At 43.5% G+C, this 18,740-nt stretch overlaps 1 protein-coding gene and 1 long non-coding RNA gene across 32 annotated transcripts in view; one reads left to right on the forward strand and one right to left on the reverse strand.

Annotated features, from left to right (window-relative positions):
• Positions 1–10,883, reverse strand: part of IKZF1 (IKAROS family zinc finger 1) — a 108,919-nt gene extending 98,036 nt beyond the window's left edge. For 21 of the 30 annotated variants that reach the window (XM_064290222.1, XM_064290217.1, XM_003407121.3 and 18 more), the window contains exon 1: positions 9,362–9,718. The gene's annotated coding sequence lies outside the window, so the exon portion shown is untranslated. Of the gene's footprint in view, positions 1–5,162; positions 5,934–9,361; positions 9,719–10,292; positions 10,352–10,832 lie in introns of those variants that run through there. The other 9 variants (XM_064290216.1, XM_064290220.1, XM_064290214.1 and 6 more) reach the window with 9 other exon arrangements.
• On the forward strand, positions 3,203–18,192 carry LOC135232266 (uncharacterized). 2 transcript variants are annotated; one of them, XR_010322786.1, is made up of 3 exons: positions 3,203–9,897; positions 15,153–16,310; positions 17,027–18,192. It is a non-coding gene; the product is annotated as an uncharacterized LOC135232266 (long non-coding RNA). The 2 variants fall into 2 exon arrangements; XR_010322785.1 differs by lacking the exon at positions 3,203–9,897 and adding an exon at positions 10,600–14,427.
• Positions 18,193–18,740: the final 548 nt, after the last annotated feature.

An 18,740-nucleotide genomic window follows, 5' to 3' on the forward strand; every position in this document is an offset into this window, starting at 1 on the left:
CTAACAGACAACAGAGCTGTGAACCCAAGACTGTCCAAGGGCAATGTCTTTTTCATTTACCAGTCCCATCTTTAACAACTTCACAGCCAAGGAATGGTTATTATCTATCAGTTCAGTGGTAACTAACCAGAGCCAGAAAACAGGCATGTTCTTTGTAATACTCTGCAATGAAGGCAAGCTTAATTACAATACCATATACCAAGTAATGATTATTTGATCAGATTTAAGGTATTGATCTTTTTCCCTCTCTGACAGGTGAAGTTGCACTGAATTTACATTTGGGTTTACTCCCTTTGCACCCAATGATGCATGTTTGGAAAGAAGTGGGGACTTGGGGGAGGGGCACAGAACAAGCCTATAATCTATTTAAGATGTCTTAGGTCTGAGACTTCTGTAATAAAACCCATTATTCTTGCTCAGAGACAAATCCATTCATCCTTGGATTGGTGGATTTTATTTTTGCAAGCCTAGCCTATCACTGTGAGTTACTCTGTATCTTAAAAGAAAAGAAATGTTCAAAGGGAAAATGAAGGCAATATGCAAGGTCTCTGTATCAGCCAGAGAGACCTTACAGGTTTTCGTTACAACTTGACAGAACAGGTTGGGAGAACATAAAAACTTCTGAGCCCACTCTCATTCCATTTCTGATTCTTTTCATTTTTCAAAAATTAGCTGCCAATCTACACATTTTCATGATTATTCCACAGAGTATAGCTGGTGCAAACAGCAATGCAAACCAAGTCTGAAACAGGAAAGCAGAGAATCACACTGGGTGTCCACACAGCCTTCCCCATATTTAATTGAGTCACAGAAAACTCTGCTTGCTTGTTCTACTGTGAACCTTTCTGAGGGCAAACTAGCTCAGATACGCAATTCTGTCCCTGCACTTTTTCTATGGGTAGGAACTGATATGCAAAACAGGAAGGGTCAAAGGGAACTGAGGAAGCCTTTTAAAAACACAGCTAAAAACCTTGTCATTGTAAAACATTCTTTGTAAATTTATAGCGAAGGAAAAGAACTGCAAGGATATTTTTAAAGGCCATAATGGAGCCACCTGTCTCAAAAACCAAACAAAACCTGTTGCCATCGAGTTGATTTCGACTCATAGCGACCCTATAAAAAAATAAATAAATAAAACTGCCCCATAGAGCTTCCAAGGAGTGCCTGGTGGATTTGAACTGCCGACCTTTTGGTTAGGAGCCGTGGCTCTTAACCACTACGCCACCAGGGTTTCAAAGTGAGGTATAAAAACGATGTTAAATCTAACCATAGAAACTTAAAAAATTATAACAATAAGGAACACGGGAGTTGTGGACAGTTCGCTGGGTTCACAGATCTGCTATCGTGAAAAAAAAAAATTATTTTATTTATTTATTTTTTTATCGTGAAATTACATGTAAATCATGTCACGGACATGCTCATACACATAAGAGGGCAGAGTCCCCAGCTAAGATCTTCTAAACTACTATACCCTCGGCCCTCAAATGCTTAACAGTAAGAATGGTCATCATTTATTGAGCAAGCACGGGAAAGACATTCCTATTCAGGATTTACATACGCTTCACAGGACTTTTTCCTAATTCTGACCATCAACACAGGCCACTTCCTAAATAACTTCCTCAAATATAAATGACTTTTTACATTTCATAACTTGAGTAAAAAAATCTAAGTTTAGAATCACTTTTTCTGCCCTCTTACTGATTGTGGAAGACTCTCACACACGGCCAGAAGCTGTAATGCAAACAAAAATGAGACTCACACACACATATATATATAGAAACTGTCCCAAAACAATGATTTATGAAAGATGTTGCCAAAAGGGCTGATATTCTTGATTTATTATGATAAAGTGAAGAGACAGGGGACCCGAGGGACATTTGTTGTGTTCTGATTACTTTCAAAGACTTTTTTCCTCACTTTTTAAAATTATTAAGAAGCGATAAATACAAAGTCACAATACTAACTTTTTTTACTCAGTAAGTCAGTACGCTGCCATAAAGAACACAAATAGAGTACTTTGCCTTCTTAGCAGTGAAATTATTTTGACATACAAATAGACAATTTCAAGTGAATATTTTCAAGCTCATGACATACAAATAGACAATTTCATGTGAATATTTTAAAGCTCATGAAATACTACATGGCAGAAAAATCCACTTGTTGTACCCATAACATTTTTTTTAATGCGCCTGTAATACTGATGTTTCCACAATGTCATCTGACTTATATTAAAAGAGTTTGTGTAAGTTTCTGTAGCAAGAGTATATTTTATTTACATCCAAGGGAGAGAAATTACGCCAATCTTCACATGAACATTTAATTGTTTACAAACCCATACATGTCTATTTATTAGGAATCATTGAAAAATTATGATTGGTTTGCCCAGTGACACTGTCCTCGGTATTTTAAACTTTTTCATGTTATTTTGATATAGTCTCTACTTTGTAGCTGCTAGTGAGACAGACTCTATAATTATAAACACATATAGAAAACACGTTGTGTGATGCACTGTTACACAAAACCAAAAAAAACCAAACCCGTTGCTGTTGAGTTGATTCTGACTCACAGCGACCCTACAGGACAGAGGAGAACTGCCCCAAAGGGTTTCCAAGGCTGTAATCTTTACGGAAGCAGATTGTCACATCTTTCTCCGGCCACTGTTACACAGATATCTATCCATCTCTTATTCCACGAAAAATAAAAGGATGATTTTGTCCAACTCATATAAGGGGTAATCAGTTTTAGCTCATCTTAAAGACTGTCTGCATGTTGGAGGTCACATGGTTTCCGAGCTAATCAGAAATTCTCCCTAAAGGACTTGGATTCTGAGCTTTGTTCTCTTTACAACACCTACACAATTATGAGCTATAACGAATTAAGATGTGATTACTGTTTTATAAACATAATGTAAGTTTAATTTAGCCCTGGAGGCGTAATGGAAAACAGCTTGGTTGCTAACCAGCAGTTCGAATCCACCAACCACTTCTTGGAAACCCCATAGGGCAGTTCTACTGTATCCTACAGGGTCACTAAGAGTCAGACTTGACTCCACAGCAATGAGTTTGGTTTCTTTTTTTTTTTTTTTTTCTGTGTTCATATTTTTAAACTATGCTTGCAGTATATAGAATGTGGATGGAACAATTAGGTTCCTTAAATTGTAGCTCTGTCTCTTAATAGCTTTAGTACTTTGGAAATTTACTTTGTCCACCCCACCTTCAAATGGTTCAGCTGAAGTCAAATTTAGTAGTGTCTAAGAAGGATAAAAAAAATTTTTTTTTTTTTTTTAAGAAGGATAAAGGGAAGAATGATTGTGCCAATTACTAGGGGCAATAAACCAAATAATTACTGAAAAGATTATCACTTGATATTCTGAATTAGCTTTTCAGTTGGACCAATTAGCCAGAAAAGTTCTAGATTTCTATTTTATTCCATGATCTATGCACAACTCAGCACCAGATGCCCTTTTACGCAAACCTGGACACATCTTGAAGAGGTTCATACCTAAACACCATGCAACATATAACAAAGTCTGTGTGAAATGTGCCTATCAGTCCCAACCAGAGCCCTCAGGATTGTGTGGAAAAAATTCTGCAATCATCAACCTTCAGCCTACATGGTCCTTATGCAAACCCCTGGGGGGTGGGGTAGTTTCACAGGGTAGAACCTCACAGAAGCTTAGAACTTCCTCATTTATATGGTTGCCCAAATCTGGTATGTCTTTATTAATCTGGCAGAAAATGCTCACATCCATCAGAGAGTAAAACGAGTGAAATACAAGAAAATTCATTTTATATGCTACCGGCAGAATATTCTGAGCCTGTAAATAATTTTAAATTATTTATTTTCAATGTTGTATATATATTTTAAAGGAAATCCTATTTCTTTTAGTCTTGGCTGCTCTTAAAGTGAAATTCTTTAAATTCAGATAAACATATACAACCACACACTCAATTGGGAAAACACAACAGAAAATTACACAAAATTCCAAACCAGATTTTTTTTTTAATGGCAATTCATTGCCTTATCTTTAACAACCTGAGACAATTAACTGTGTAATTTTAACTTAATGCAGTGGGAGCCTCGATTTTATCAATATGTATATACTTTGAATCTCTTTACATTTCACTTAAAATTTTCTGCTCTAACAGCACAAAAAAAAGGAGGAAAAGGTCATTTTTTCACACTAAACTGAGGCTCACACCTGGGGGTCAGCGTCTAGTTTCCATTAAATGCACTGGTGGAACTTTTAGCATGCCTGAGAAGTAAGCTTGCGAAGGATCAATTCCTCATTTTCATTTCTCCTCAAGATTCTACATCAAATATTTTTTCCCATTAGGTCCGGAGCAGTATCTTATGTGTTATGGTCGGATTGCATTTGCTCCAAATTTGCCAGCGAAATCTGATTTAACAACAAAAACTTATCAAAAACTGATAAATCAATATTCCAATCCAAACCATACTGTTCACTTTTAAACAGTTCCCAACTAACAGAAAATGATGTGAAGTTTCGATTTTAATATGAGATGTTAAAAATGAAGGATAAAAAAATCGGCTTTAATACATATATCAGGCCATCTTAAAACACTTTATGCAGTTCTTAGATGCTTCATTAATCTGTGAAAAAGCTCCCCAAATGACAGAATGAATGAACAAACGAAAGGAAGAGAGAAAGAGGGGGACACGCAGACAGAAACATTAGGTTCCTCCTTCCTCGGCCCTATGCTCTGCCATTATCCCCCAGAAACTCCTCACCAAATGCACACCCATTAAAATGAACTTGGGCGGGGGGATGGCGGGAAGAGAGTCAGATTTCCTTTAGCAGTGAGCTGATTGCTGAAGAAAAATGAATCATTGCACACTCGAATGAGAAAATATGAAAAAAGCCCTCTTCCACTAATTGGGGCCCGTTTTAAGCAATTCGTTAAGCCATGGCCCTGCGCCACAGCTATCAGGAGGTGGGGCACGGGTACAACCTGAAAGCACAGCGTGAAAATGGAGCCTAATGATGCTCTCCATCACCCCCAGACAGCCTGCCCAGGGCCCCTGCAGTTGGCCTGGAGGGGACACTGAGCCTCTCCTGAAAAGCCCCTCAGAGAAGAGGAGAAGAAAGCGCTGGCTGTTGAGATCCATGCCAGCTCAGCGGAGCACTGTGTGGCACTTACCAATGACCTCCTGTGTCTCCCAGAGCCTGAAGGAGAGCTGCGTTTCCCACCCGAATCCAGACTTTGAGGATCCGGGCCTCCGGACCCAGTGTTCCCTGAAATCCCCTCTAACTCAGTCCATCTGGGAAGGGACCCTGCTGCAGGCCTCCTGCTTCCTCCTCCCCAAAGTTCCACTGCTGCCTTCAGGCTGGTCTCCGGCAAACCACTTGCCAAATATGCAAAAAAGGAGGGAAGATAAGTTTTCTCGCAGGAAAACACAGACAGAAAAGGAGCCTGTGCTTCCTGCCCTAACCAAAGTGAGTTCAGAAATTATTTGGACGTCTGATTTGTCAGGCTTGTGGTAGGAGAGTGTGCTCTTTTAGTCAACAGGAATCGCTGAGTTCCCCAAAGTCAGAAATGGCCAAGGGGAAAGGAAATAAGACCAGGCCTGCAACAGCAAGGAAGACACCCCACCCCACACCTGGGACTTAGGGTCTTTACCATTTTTAACAGTTTATCACCAGGTGGTTGTCTGAAGACACCTTAGGCATCCACTATTTATCACTATAAAGCAAGGGGGGAAAAAGTTAGCTGAAACAGCCTGGCAGCTGCCTGCAGCTTAGGCCTCACTAGGTTCCTTTCCTTTCAGGTCTTCTCAGGAGTAACCACTAGGGAGAATCTCCCAAACAGGACAGCCCCCGCCTCTCCAATTAAACACTTTCTGCCGAGCTTCTTTCATTTGCCATTCTATTTCACTGATAATACACAGCACTGCGCTGTTAATGTCTCCTCATGTCTTAAAGATAAAAAAAAAAAAAAAGATAAGCATTAGAATATCAGCAAACATGAAAAAAAAAAAAAGTCAAATGCTATTAAAGCAACGGCACCAAAAATCTAAAGAGGGAACATTCGTTACAAGAGAACCAGAGGTGTAAAGTAATTCATTAAATTGCGAAGAAATACGATAAAGCTGTCGATCTCCAGGAAGAAACCAGTCTGAGTATTTAGTCAACACCCCAATAAAAACTGTTTCATTGCTGCTGCTATAGCCTGGTTTGGGGTGGCCTAAGTCCCTGACAAAACCCTTTCCTATCTCACGCCTCATCTGAATTGTAAATGTGTGTGTGTGTGTGAAATGCTGATATTCTGAAACTCAACATTTCTAAGACCTAGATCAAAAATTTACATGTGCCTTTTTTGAGCAAAATAATGATCTGTTTCGACATGTGAAACTGCTTGATAAATGTCTCTCTTATAAGCCTCAAAGGAGGGGTCACCTGTTGCTTTTACATCTTGGGTTTTTTTTTAACCCCATAAAATAAAATAATACAGTACAGGTACGAAAAAAACCAAAAAAACACCTCTGAAAAGAGGTCTCTGCAAATACGAACGAATGGATTCCGGGCAGGGAGTGATGTGAACAGTCAGGGGCCGGAGGTGCAGCACCTGTCTATACTAGGATCAGGAGTCAGAAAGCCCGTAAAGATTTCTCAGAAATGGGCGAGCACCAGGCAGCAGAGAACCCAGAAGGGTGTCTGGTTTGCTCTCTGTGAGCTGCAGCCACTCAGGAATCTCCTCCAGAATAAGGCAACAAAAATCTGTACTTTTTTCACACTATAATCATTTAACAATCACAAAGATTCCAGAAGGAAAAAAAAAAAAAAGTCACTATGTGGTGCCATCCTTGACAAATTATGAGTTAACTGCAGTTCCATCACACGAACGTGCAATGTTGGACAGACATCCAAAATACACACATCATTTATGCCTCAATTCTCCATCATCAACGGGAAAATCCATCTTGTTTCAGTAAAAATTAAAAAAAAAAAAGCTTTGTTATTTAGGTCAGATCTATTTGCTGTTAAAACCCTTTTCCACCCCTCCCCATGCCTTCTTACTCCAGCCTGTGTGTATACTCTTGGTGTTCACGTGCACATATAATTTACTTATTCACTTCCTGCATCTATGAATGCACACATAATTTGGAAATACATATCATCCCAGCTTTCTTGAAATATATATGTATATATATTGAGATTAGATACATACACACATATATAATGAGGGGGAGGATGCGTTTCACATCATGGCATGTAGTAGGCAGCCATACATAAACAGCCACAGATATACACTTACATATGCATGTAAATGTATGCCATATCCATATTTTGTATTCTCTCAAATTTCAAAAGCTTTAACATTTATATTAACAATGTGCTACTGCATTAACCAATGGTGAAGCACACAAATCCAAATCAACAACAACAAAAATTTTTCCCCAAACAAACCAACCTCCGATCTCAAACTCTAAACAACTAGTCAAGTAGGGAAGATGCAGAGACTGGCAGCAGGGCTGGGTATTAGGCCTCTGAGCCAAAAAAGGCATCATGATCTTAATTGTTCAACAAGTCATATGCTGCAAGGATAGCCACAGTTTGCCTTCTGTTCAAAAGACTGTGTATAAACTTCCCAAAAAGGTCCAACATAGCACATCCACACTTATTTCCCAGCCTGGTGATACCATGATGGTGGGATATGGTTGCCAAGATGCTCCTGAGTTTTTAAGTATGTGTTGTTTTCAAGGCAGCAGCCCTTTCATTTAAACACTGTTGTGTTAAACAAACATGCATGGGGGAGTTTCTAAAACTCCTGCCTTCAACTATCATTCTGGAGAAAAAGGGGAAGGAAATATGACCATTTAACTCAATATAATGTTTGGTCATAAGCTCTCACAGACTGCAAAAGACCTGGAGGCACACCGTCTTCCATGGAAAAGAGGAATGTTCACCTACATTCACTTGAAATTTTGAAATGAGACATTGTATCAAACCAGAATTACATATGATTTTAAAATGTGACATCATTAGCTATATCTGAAAAGCAATACTGCGTCCAATATTATTTCGTGTCCAATATTATGTTCTGTGTATTATACAATGCCAATACAAGCAGGTGGATCTTTCTGTCCCTGGGACTTTTTAAAGTCACTGTTATGAGTCGGCATCAACTCAATGGCAACTGGTTTGCTTTTTTTTTTTTTTAATTTTAAAGTCACTGGGAATATTTGTCAGTGGTATTGTTTAAATTTTAAACCACACACCAGAACAATCTGATTTGTCACCGAAACATGTCTGACACTTTCTAACATAAACATTCAGTTTCATATTTAAATGTTACTTTTTAAAATCCCAAATGAAAAAAGATGAGTACAACTGATCCAAGCATTAGCACTGTCTTCAAACAAAGAAATAACTCAAGAGGCCGAGGACCTTTTCCTGCAGGCTTCCCTCTCCCTCTGTTCCTAAACAAAGTGAATGAATCCATAAACTCATTTCAGTTTTTGTGAAAGTTTAAATATTAGACATATTAGATATTTTCTTCTCCTACGAGTTTTCCTCTTTTAAAAGAAGTGAATTCGACTAGCAAAGAGATATTATTTCTTCACCACATTTTGTTGCTGTAAGTTTAAAACAAGGCTTAGACCATGAAAAGGTACCTCAGAGTTGAAATACACTATCTGCAGCAGGGTGGGAAAACCCAGCAAAGCGTCTACATTGAAATTCACTCTTAATTGGAGGCTCCAGCTCCAAAAGAGAATGGAAATTACATTTGAAAGCCCTGCCTGATCATACCCTATGGAAACATTATCTCCCCCAAAACAGAAGAAAAAACAGTCACTCCCATATGAGATGCCTTAGAAATCATCAGTGACGCTTGACAAATTTTTAAAACACAATCACAACTAACAAGGGTCCTTATTAGGAGGGTTTTCGTGAGATGGCAAATGTTCTAACTTTTCAAAACCTGGATAACTCTCATTTAGTAGAAGGCAAGTTAAGACTCGATCCAATTCTTGTACAGTCAAAAAGCTCTCACCCTCAAAAATAAGAAACGCTCTTGACTTCTCTGATGTCACTATGTAAGTATATATATATTTAAACATGACTTGGAACTAGAACATCCTCTTCGAGGCAACCGCGGGGTCTGCTCAGAAGTGTTCCCACCGCCAGCCTGGCCCCGCACCCCTGATGTCACAGTCCAAAGCGGTGCAGGATCAGACCAAGTGAGCGCTCTCACTGTCCTCAGAAAAGATAGGGCGGACCTTAGAGAAACCTGGGTGTCAAAATCCTACCGGCTAGTCTTTTCTTTCTTTCCTTCTCTCTTTTTAATCCACCAACTACCCAAGTTTTCCTTCTGAAATTCAATTTGGAAAAACTCACGTGGATTTTTGCGTCGGATTTTGGAGGTCAAAATTGATCCTCGGGTGTTCAGAGGAACTTTGGAGCCGGGGGTCCCTCTGCCCTGCCGGGCTCGTCCTCCTCGCCCGCCTCGCCGCGGCCGGGCGTCCCGTCCGGGCTCGGGTCCGCTCCGCGGGGACTGAGGGGCCGACGCCACTGTCGCCGAAGCGCGCTAGCCGCCCCTGGGCGCGGGCAGCGCGGGCAACGCAGACAGCGCGGGCACTTGTTAGAATGCCCTGCTCCCTTCGCCCTGGTGCTTGTCCCAGCTTTCTTTCACAATGACTTCCTGAAGTTGCTCACTCGCATTGTTCCCCATTTCTCCTGCACACTCCCCCGCCCCCCGCCGGCTACGAACTGGACTTTCGCGCACTCGACCAGGGTGGTCCCGACCGCGCGGCAGTGGCCGCGGGGCTCCGCACCTGGGCAGCGTGCGCTGTGCAGGACCCCCGTATCGCCGTGGACCGGGGCAGAGGACCCGCCCCCGCCCAAGGGTCGCCTGACCGCCACCTGCCTACGCGGTGAGCGTCCCGCGGGGCCGGTCGGGCGTGCACGCCCCGGCTCCCCTCGCGGCAAACTTCAGGAGGCGCACACTTCCTCCTCCCTGTGTGACTGTCCCGCAGCCCGCCCGCCCCGCCGGCAAGGTCTCCGACCACCGCTGCCGCCGCACGCGCTCCTGCGCCCGGCGGCTGGCGCGCGGGTGGCGCGGGGCAGCAAACAGACCTGCCACTCCCGCCGCCACCGCCGCCTCGTGCCAGCTCGCAAGGCGCGGGGTCCGACGGCAACTCCACAGACTCCGGGGCAGCGGCGGGCACCAACCGAGCCGGCGAAACTTTCCCGCCGCGCTGCGATCTGCAGGCGAACGTCCCTCCCTCCCTGGGAAGCAGGGGCGGCGGCGGAGGCGCGCGGACCGTACCTGCTCGCGCCGCCGCCGGCTGCAGCCCGCTTGCCCGCGCCGGGCCCGCTCCGCGCGCCGCCACCGCCCCCGCGCGCAGCACGATCCCGGCCCCGGCGGCGGCGCCCGGGCCCTCCCCTCGCCAGTGCACTTCCTCATTCCAGTGCAGCATCGCGGCGCGGCGGCTGGCCCGTGGGATGCAGGTGGCCGGCGAGGTGCGCCGTGGCACCGGGCAGCGGAGCCTCTGCTCCGCTCGTTCTAAGCCCCGCATTCAACCCTCAGGGACCCGAGCGGGCGCGTGCGAGGAGGGGGCTGGGCGCGGGCACGTGCGGGCCGCCGGGGAGGGGGGCGCGCTACTGAGCCCTGCCACCCTGCGCCTTGAGCCACTTGTCTGGTCACCCGCAGAGTCGTCCAGCTCCGGGGACTTGTGGAGCTTGGGACACCTTAGAGAACTTTCTCCAGTTTCAGGCAGCGTTAACTATCCGCCCCGCTCCACTTCCCTCGAATTGGAGCCACGTTGCGCCCAGGTCCCCGCTCCAATCCCAAGATAGGACTGCGGACCTGAAGAGGGTGGAAAAAGTTGCTCCTCCGCAAGTGAGAGGAAGGTGCAATTCACTTTTCCAGACAACCAATGGAATACTTCTTGTCTCTCTTCCCTCCCACCTGATCACGGCAGAAGTTAGGATCCTGCTTTCCATCTTGGCCTGCCTCCACACGCAGGTGTTAATGGGCGCCTGGGGAGGAGGTGGCGCAGAGGAAACCCTGCGGGCCTCTCTGCACCTCTGACATCTCCCCGGCTGAGCCCTGACACACAGTGCTGTCTCCTTGGTTAAAACAGGAATGCCTTCTCCTAAAAGGGCACCTCTTCTCACTTCAAAAGGAAGGCCTTATTCTGATTAGCCAGGCCCCACCCTTGTAGGATCCATGATCTGGGCAAATGTGTTTCCTTTGACCAGGTGAGGGAGAATCATGAACGCAACACATTTACCCTGGGCGCCAACCAGGCATACCGGAAGGGAGTTGTGGAGGAATAATACCCTTGAGATGGGGCCCCTGCCCTTGAAGACTTTCAGAAGAGCTTCAGGATGGTGCACAAGGAGCTCTGGGTAGCTCAGAGGAGAGCAGAATGATTTCTGAAGGGGAGAGGGAGGAAAGGCCCTGTGGGGAAAGGCTTCAAGTAGCGCCTGGAAGATGGACAGGATGTGCAGATTGGGCTTCCATAAAGCTTTCAAGGCTGTGATGTTTTAGGGAGAATTTCACCCGTCCTGTTTTCCAAGGCTCCTCTGGATGGGTTCAGCCTGACAACTTTTTGGCTAGTAGTCATGCACTTAAACTTTTGTGCTATCCAGGGACTAGAGAAAAGGTAAGAGGCAGGAAATGCTACTTGGGCAAGTACAGGGAGCCCAAGGCACTGAGTTTGTCTGGGAATGGTGGCTGCCAGGGAGGGCTCTGGCCTGGCTGAGGACGCTGCTGCTGGCGAACCCAGGTGCTCCTTGCCTTGTTCTGTCCCTAGGAGCAAGTCTCTTTTACCCATGAAGAATCACAAATAGCATCTAGCCAAATTCTTCCTGGATCACATATGCAACCCCTAATATGCAATTTGTCTCGAAAGAAATTCTCCTGTAATGAGCCTGAGCCAGTTAGTTCACTGCTTAAAGCCCAGAGGAGGCGAGACTAGTACAAGGTTCACAGGTTTAATTCCTAGTTCTCCCCTTAACTGTGTGACCTTGGTCAAGTGTTCGAACCTCTCTGAGCTTCATCTTCCTTATCTGTAAAATGGAATACGGTAAATGTTACCTAATCCTGAAGAGTCCTTGTCAGGATTGAACAAGGCAATAAACATAAGGTGAATGGCCCAAAGAGAGGCTTAAAAATGTTGTGTTACGGGGGTCACGTGACATCTGTAGTTCTGGGATGCACACGGTACCCTTAGCCCCAAATCTTGTTTCTTTAAGGGTGCACCTTGGCCTCCAAGTGAGCAGGAATCAAAGATTCAAACATAGTCATCTGGCCAAGGCATACCCTACAGGAGGCAGTGCAGCACGCGGCTAAGAGCCTGGAGTTTAGGCAGTGTCATCTTTTTTTTTTTTTTTTTATTGTGCTTTAAGTGAAAGTTTACAATTCAAGACAGTTTCTCATACAAAAACATACACATATTGTTGTGTGACCCTAGTTGCTCTCCCTGCAATGTGACGCCACACTTCTTTTCTCCACCCTGTATTTCCTGTGTCCATTCAACCAGCTCCTGACCCCTTCTGCCTTCTCATCTCACCTCCAGGCAGGAGCTGCCCACAAAGTCTCATGTGTCTACTTGAGTTAAGAAACACACTCCTCACTAGTATCATTTTATGTTTTATAATCCAGCCTAATCTTTGAAGAGTTGGCTTCAGGAATGGTTTTAGCTTTGGGCTAACGTAGAGTCCAGGAGCCACAACCTCTGGGGTCCCTCCAGTCTCAGTCAGACCCTTAAGTCTGGTCTTTTTCTAGAATTTGAGATCTGTATCCTATGCCACTTTTCTCCTGCTCCATCGGGGATTCTCTGTTGTGTTCCCTGTCAGGGCAGTCATTGGTGGTAACCAGGTACGTACCATCTACTTCTTCTGGTCTCAGGCTGATGGAGTCTCTGCCTTATGTGACCCTTTCTGTCTCTTGGGCTCATATTTTCCTTGTACCTATGGTGTTCTTCATTCTTCTTTGCTCCAGGTGGATTGAGACCAATTGATGCATCTTAGATGGCTGCTTGCTAGCTTTTAAGACCCCAGACTAGGCTGTGTCATCTTGACCAATGTCCTTAACCTTTCTAAGCCTCGATTTCCCCATCTATAAATTGGGGGTAATAATATAAACTATCTTGTGATTTTTTTGTGTGGATTAAGTAGATAATATATGGAAGCTCTTGCCATAAACCTGACAAATAGGACTTTTATTTCTTATTTACCCTGCTAACTTCTACTGTCCCATTGAGACGGTGAATGATCTTTGATGAGTCAGGTTCCAGACACTCCGTCATCAGGTGGGGAAGAAGGAACCAAAGTTGTTAACCTGAGATCTGCATATAGATGCCATAGGACCAGAGAGCCCACTAAAAAATGTTGAAGCTATTCAAGACAATAGAAACACATTAGAGGGAAAACACATCTGGGGAAATTGAAATATATGCGATAATTCTTTTTTCACTGCAGGTCTAAAGACAGTTCCTTTAAGTATATAAAAATATAGATGATTTACCATTTTCATAGTGTTCAAGTATTTTAAAAAGTGTAAGTTAATTCAGACAATAATTGCTAAAGTGCAGATTTATATTCTTTTGAGATTATATCATCAAAAGAATAAAGACCTCCTAATAGAATTATATATAATAGAATTAATCAAAGACTACTTACTCAGTAAACCGAGCTGACTTTACTGAGTAGGGAGTCAGCTGTTAGCACTTTTGCTCCAACAGGGACTCAAAGGGGTTTGAATGGAGAGAGAATTTTATAGACTAAAAGCATCATTGTGATGATATGATGTGGTTCACAGTTCTGTTTCTTACTAGCTGTGAGAGTTCCAGCAAGTTACTTAACCTCTCTGCGCTTCAGTTTCCTATTTACATAGCGTATCTACTTTACAATGATGTTGATAGGATTAGGTGAAATTAAATGAGAGAAATTATGCAAGTAGTAGTTGTTACTTGTGTTTCTCTTCACTTGTTTTAATCTCTTAAACTGCCATGAAATTAGCATTTTCTCCCCCAGTGGTTGAGAAATGACAAACATATTTGAAAATAACAGGAAAAGGTTTTTGTAGAAAAAATCAGTTCATTATCCTTCTGCAGTGTTGAACTGATACAGAACTCATGTGTTTTATCTGAAAAGGAACATGAACAGGAGGAGAAAGTCCCAAGTCCTGGAAGAAACTTTTACCACGAAGACTGAGTTTCTTTTTCCCAGTTTTCGGGATCTCTAGCTTCTGCTTCTGCTGTTCTTGAAAACGAAAGGTTGCTGGCCAATGGCAAGACTTCCTATCTTTTTCCCTGAGTCTCATTCCTTGGGTTTGACTCTTTGTAAGCACCAATTCCTGTCAGTGGTAAAGGAATGGGATCCTGCGGAGTGGCGAGAACTCACCAGCACCTGGGACCTGCCATGCTGGGCAGTGCCTGGGTACTAAATTCCAGGTGAGCCCTGAAGAAGCTGCCTTAGGGGCTGCGTGTGGTTAAGCATTCAGCTGCTAGCCAAAAGGTTGACAGTTTGAATCCACCAGCTGCTCCTTGGAAACCCTACGGGGCAGTTCTACTTTATCCTGTAGCATCGTTATAAGTCTCAATCAACTTGATAGTAACAGGTTTACAGGTTCGCTGGAATCTCAGTGGCTCCTGCTTTTGAAATCCACATAAATTCAACTGCACTACTGACCATTCAGATCTCTGCCTTTAAATTTCTAATACAAGGACATGCTGCTGCTGACAACCAAATTCTTCCTGCTTCATAATTCTTTCAGTTTATTCCCTTTAGTATTTGTAAGAAAAATTCACCTAGGTTCTTTAAAACAGTAAATTTTTATCAATATTTTTGGGTTAGAAGAGGTTGAAAAACAAACTGGTTCAAATATAGTGATTTAAAGAAGATAGCGGTAATAAAACGCTTTCTGAGGAAAAGCTTTAGAAAATGTTTTGGGTGAGTAGAAGAAAAGTAAATATTAACCTGACCTAAACAGAACAGAATAAGGAAAAGCAGAGTGCTCTGTGTCATCCTCCAGTAAACGCTATTGTATAGGAAGGGGGTTGCAATGTTATTCCCAGAGGCATAAAAACTTCTAGTGGCATGTACTCATTCGTGTATTCAGCAAGCTTGCATTTATTGATGCTACTGGGCTTTTTTTTTTTTTTTTTTCCTTCTGCAGGTACTATTGGAGATACCGATGGCCGCAAAGAAGCATACAATATGGTCTTGACTCTTAGGGGCTCACAGTCTAGTGAAGTAGACAGACAACTAAATAATTGAATTTGGGTTGTGACAAATTCAGATGCAAAGCCTTACGGAACACAGAGGAAGGAGCCATAAGTAGGCCCCAGTTGCTAGAGCTGGAGAAACGCTTTCTGGACGCAAGAAGAGAGGCTTGCTGGGATCTTGAGCAGAGACAAGAATATAAAAAGAGGTGTGTAGAAATGCTTTTCTTCTCCACATCTGGGGGTGGGGGCAGGCCCTTAAAAAGATGTCTCCCCTAAGAGAAAATTAACTAAGTCTACTAGTAATATTATATGCATTACTCCTTATTGAGCCCATCTCTGGGAGGATTGTCTCCAGGCTAACAGTGCAGCTCATGGAAGCAGCAGTCAAGAAATCAAAAGACATATTGCATTGGACAAATAACAACCATCAACGCCCATGGAAGCGTCAGTCAAGAACTCAAATGAAGTATCACACTTGGCAAATCTACTGCAAAAGACCTCTTTAAAATCTTAAGAAGCAAAGCTGTCACTCTGATGATTAAGGTGCACCTGACCCAAACCATGGTATTTTCAATCACCTCATTTACATGTGAAAGCTGGACAATGAAAAAGGAAGACTGAAGAAGAATTGACACATTTGAACCATGGTGTTGGCAAAGATATTGAATACACCATGGACTGCCAAAAGAAAGAATAAAGCTTTCTTGGAAGAAGTACAGCCAGAATGCTCCTTAGAACCAAGGATGGCGAGACTTCATCTCACTTACATTGGACGTGTTATCAGGAGAGACCAATCCCTGAAGGACATCATGGTTGGTAAAGTAGAGGGTCAGGGAAAAAGAGGACTCTCAATAAGATGAACTGACACAGTGCCGGCAGTAGTGGCCTCAAACATAGCAATGATTGTGAGGACGGCACAGGACCAGGTAGTGTTTTGTTCTCTTAGACACACAGTCTCGATGAATTAGAGCCAACTTGATGACATGGCACCTAACAACGAACAATGCAGTGAGGCTGGCATTGCTATCCTAATTTTACTAGAGGATGCTGAAGCTAAGAAAGAGCCACTTTCGTTGCCTGGGATTGATGAAAGGCTGAGAGTCTGATGGGTAAGTGCACAGACTCTAGAGCCGATTATGTGGGTTTAGTGACTTGGCAAGTTACCTGGCCTCTCCATATTTCAGGTTTCTTTCCTGTAAAATGGGAATAATAATAATAATACCTGCTTCATAGAAATGTGTGAAGTCTCAGTAAATGAATGTTAAGTGCACTTAGGTGGAACCTTGGCAGATACTAAACCCTGAAAAAGTCTTTGATATTCTGAAGTAGTCAGTCACTAAGTGGTTGGGCTAGGATACAAACTGTGATCAGCTCTTTATGCCCCACACACTCTTTTCAGATTACCTTTTCAAACCATGATAATTCCTTCTCTCTGGCCCCTTTGAATCCACCCTCTTCCTCTCTTGTCCTTGTCACAAAATCTCACCATCTGATGCTTTCCTGCACCAACGTTGATAATCTTGTCTATACCCTGTTCCCAGCAAAGAACTGAACTTATTCCGAGGACCGATTAGGATGTCAGAAGAAAATTTTGCCTTTCTCCGATTAGTATAAAGCATTTTCCTTCCATTCTATTTAAATGTTTTATTTACCCTAAGGTCAAATTGTCTAGCTAAGTGGCACTAGTCTTGGTAAAGGGGTGGGGTGAGCATGCCCAGGGAAGATTAAGGCTTGTGAATTGGCTTTCCAGTCTCTGAAGTACAGAGAAGTTTTGTCCAGTTATTTCTGTGTCATTGTAACAACTCTTTCTTTTTGGTGTTTATAGGTCAAAATATTTTATGTCCAGTCTTCAAAGGAAACGAGATAGCTTTAGGGGAGGAAGGAAATGAACCATAGGAAAGTCCTACAAATCTTGGGGTCACTGTACTAACTTGATCAAGAGACTTAACATCTTTGAACATCAGATTCGCGTTTCTACAGCAGGAAAAATGAATTCTGCCTCGTGAAAATTGTTGTAAGGATTAAATGAGGGCATAAATATCATTCTTCAAAGGTGATGTCATGGATTAAATTGTGTCCCCCCAAATATATGTGTCAACTTGGTTAGGCCATGATCCCCAGTATTGAGTGGTTGTCCTCCATTTTGTGATTGTAGTTTGATGTTAAGAGGATTAGGGTGGGATTGTTACACCACCCTTACTCAGGTCACCTCCCTGCTTCAGTGTGGAGGGAGTTTCCCTGGGGTGTGGCCTATGCCACCTTTTATCTCTTAAGAGATAAAGGAAAGAGAAGCAAGCAGAGAGTTGGGGACCTCATACCACCAAGAAAGCAGCACTGGGAGCAGAGCATGTCCTTTGGACCTGGGGTTCCTGTGTCTGAAAAGCTCCTCGACTGGGGAAAGATTGAGGACAAGGACCTTCCTCCAGAGCCAACAGAAAGAGAAAGCCTTCCCCTGGAGCTGATACCTTGAATTTGGACTTTTAGCCTACTTTGCTGTGAGAAAATAAATTTCTCTTTGTTAAAGCCATCCACTTGTGGTATTTCTGTTATGGCAGCACTAGATGACTAAGACAGGTGGTATCTGGTAACTCAATGGCAGTTTTCTTCATCTTCCCTTTCCCTTGCTTAGAGATGCCTATAAGGATTTTTGGAAGGCATTGCCTAGCAGAGAGCGATGAAGAAGAAGAAGGCAGAGCACCTTAAAAGCGTCCTCAGATTCTGAGTCGGGAATAATTTTGACTAAGATGCAAGAGAATCATTTTTTTTTTTTTCTGAGAAGAGTAGTGAAGAAACATCTCAATGTGGCTGGAGCAAAGCACGGCTGGTCTCAGGAGTAATAAACCAGCATTTATCCAGCAGTTTAAAGTTTACAAATGCACCCACAAACTTTTCCTTTGAACCTGAGACTAAGAAGCAAGGTAAATATTCAGGACACCGCGTGTGCCCGGTTTTCTCCCATGGCCTTGGCCTCCCTTCGTAGTCTCCTTCCAAATATCCCAAGTTGCCCAGAAGAGGCCCTGGGTATTGCTCCCTCCAGTCAGTCCTGTGGAGGTATCCATCTCCTGATGCCATTTCTTAATGCCATCTCTCCATTGATGACTCCAACTTTTACATCTCTGGTTCAAATCTCCCTTGAAAGCAAGATTTTTTAGATCTTACTGCTTCCTTGCCACCTTTACTTGGAGGCCAGATTGGCACCTCTTGTCTGCTATTTCCTAAAACTGAACTGCTGCGCTTCCCCTTCGAACTTGCTCCACTGCAGCCTTCTTCCTCTCATTGAATGGCTGGCAACTGCCGAAGCCGAAAACCTTGATGCCTTTCTTTCTCTTCCCATCCAATCTATCCTGTTGCTGCCACTTCCAACAGGTGTCCTTCATCTGACCTCCTCTGGTTACCTCCTCTCTAACTACACTAGTCCCACCTGCCATCCCCACTCATCAGCAGAACCACAGCAGTCTCCTGAATGGTGGCTTACTTCTGTCCTTGTCCCTCGCAGCAGTCAGAGGGAGCCTGACAAAAAGCAACCTCAGATTGTGTCA

This window comes from Loxodonta africana, chromosome 8 (assembly GCF_030014295.1).
Source record: "Loxodonta africana isolate mLoxAfr1 chromosome 8, mLoxAfr1.hap2, whole genome shotgun sequence".
NCBI lineage: Eukaryota > Metazoa > Chordata > Mammalia > Proboscidea > Elephantidae > Loxodonta > Loxodonta africana.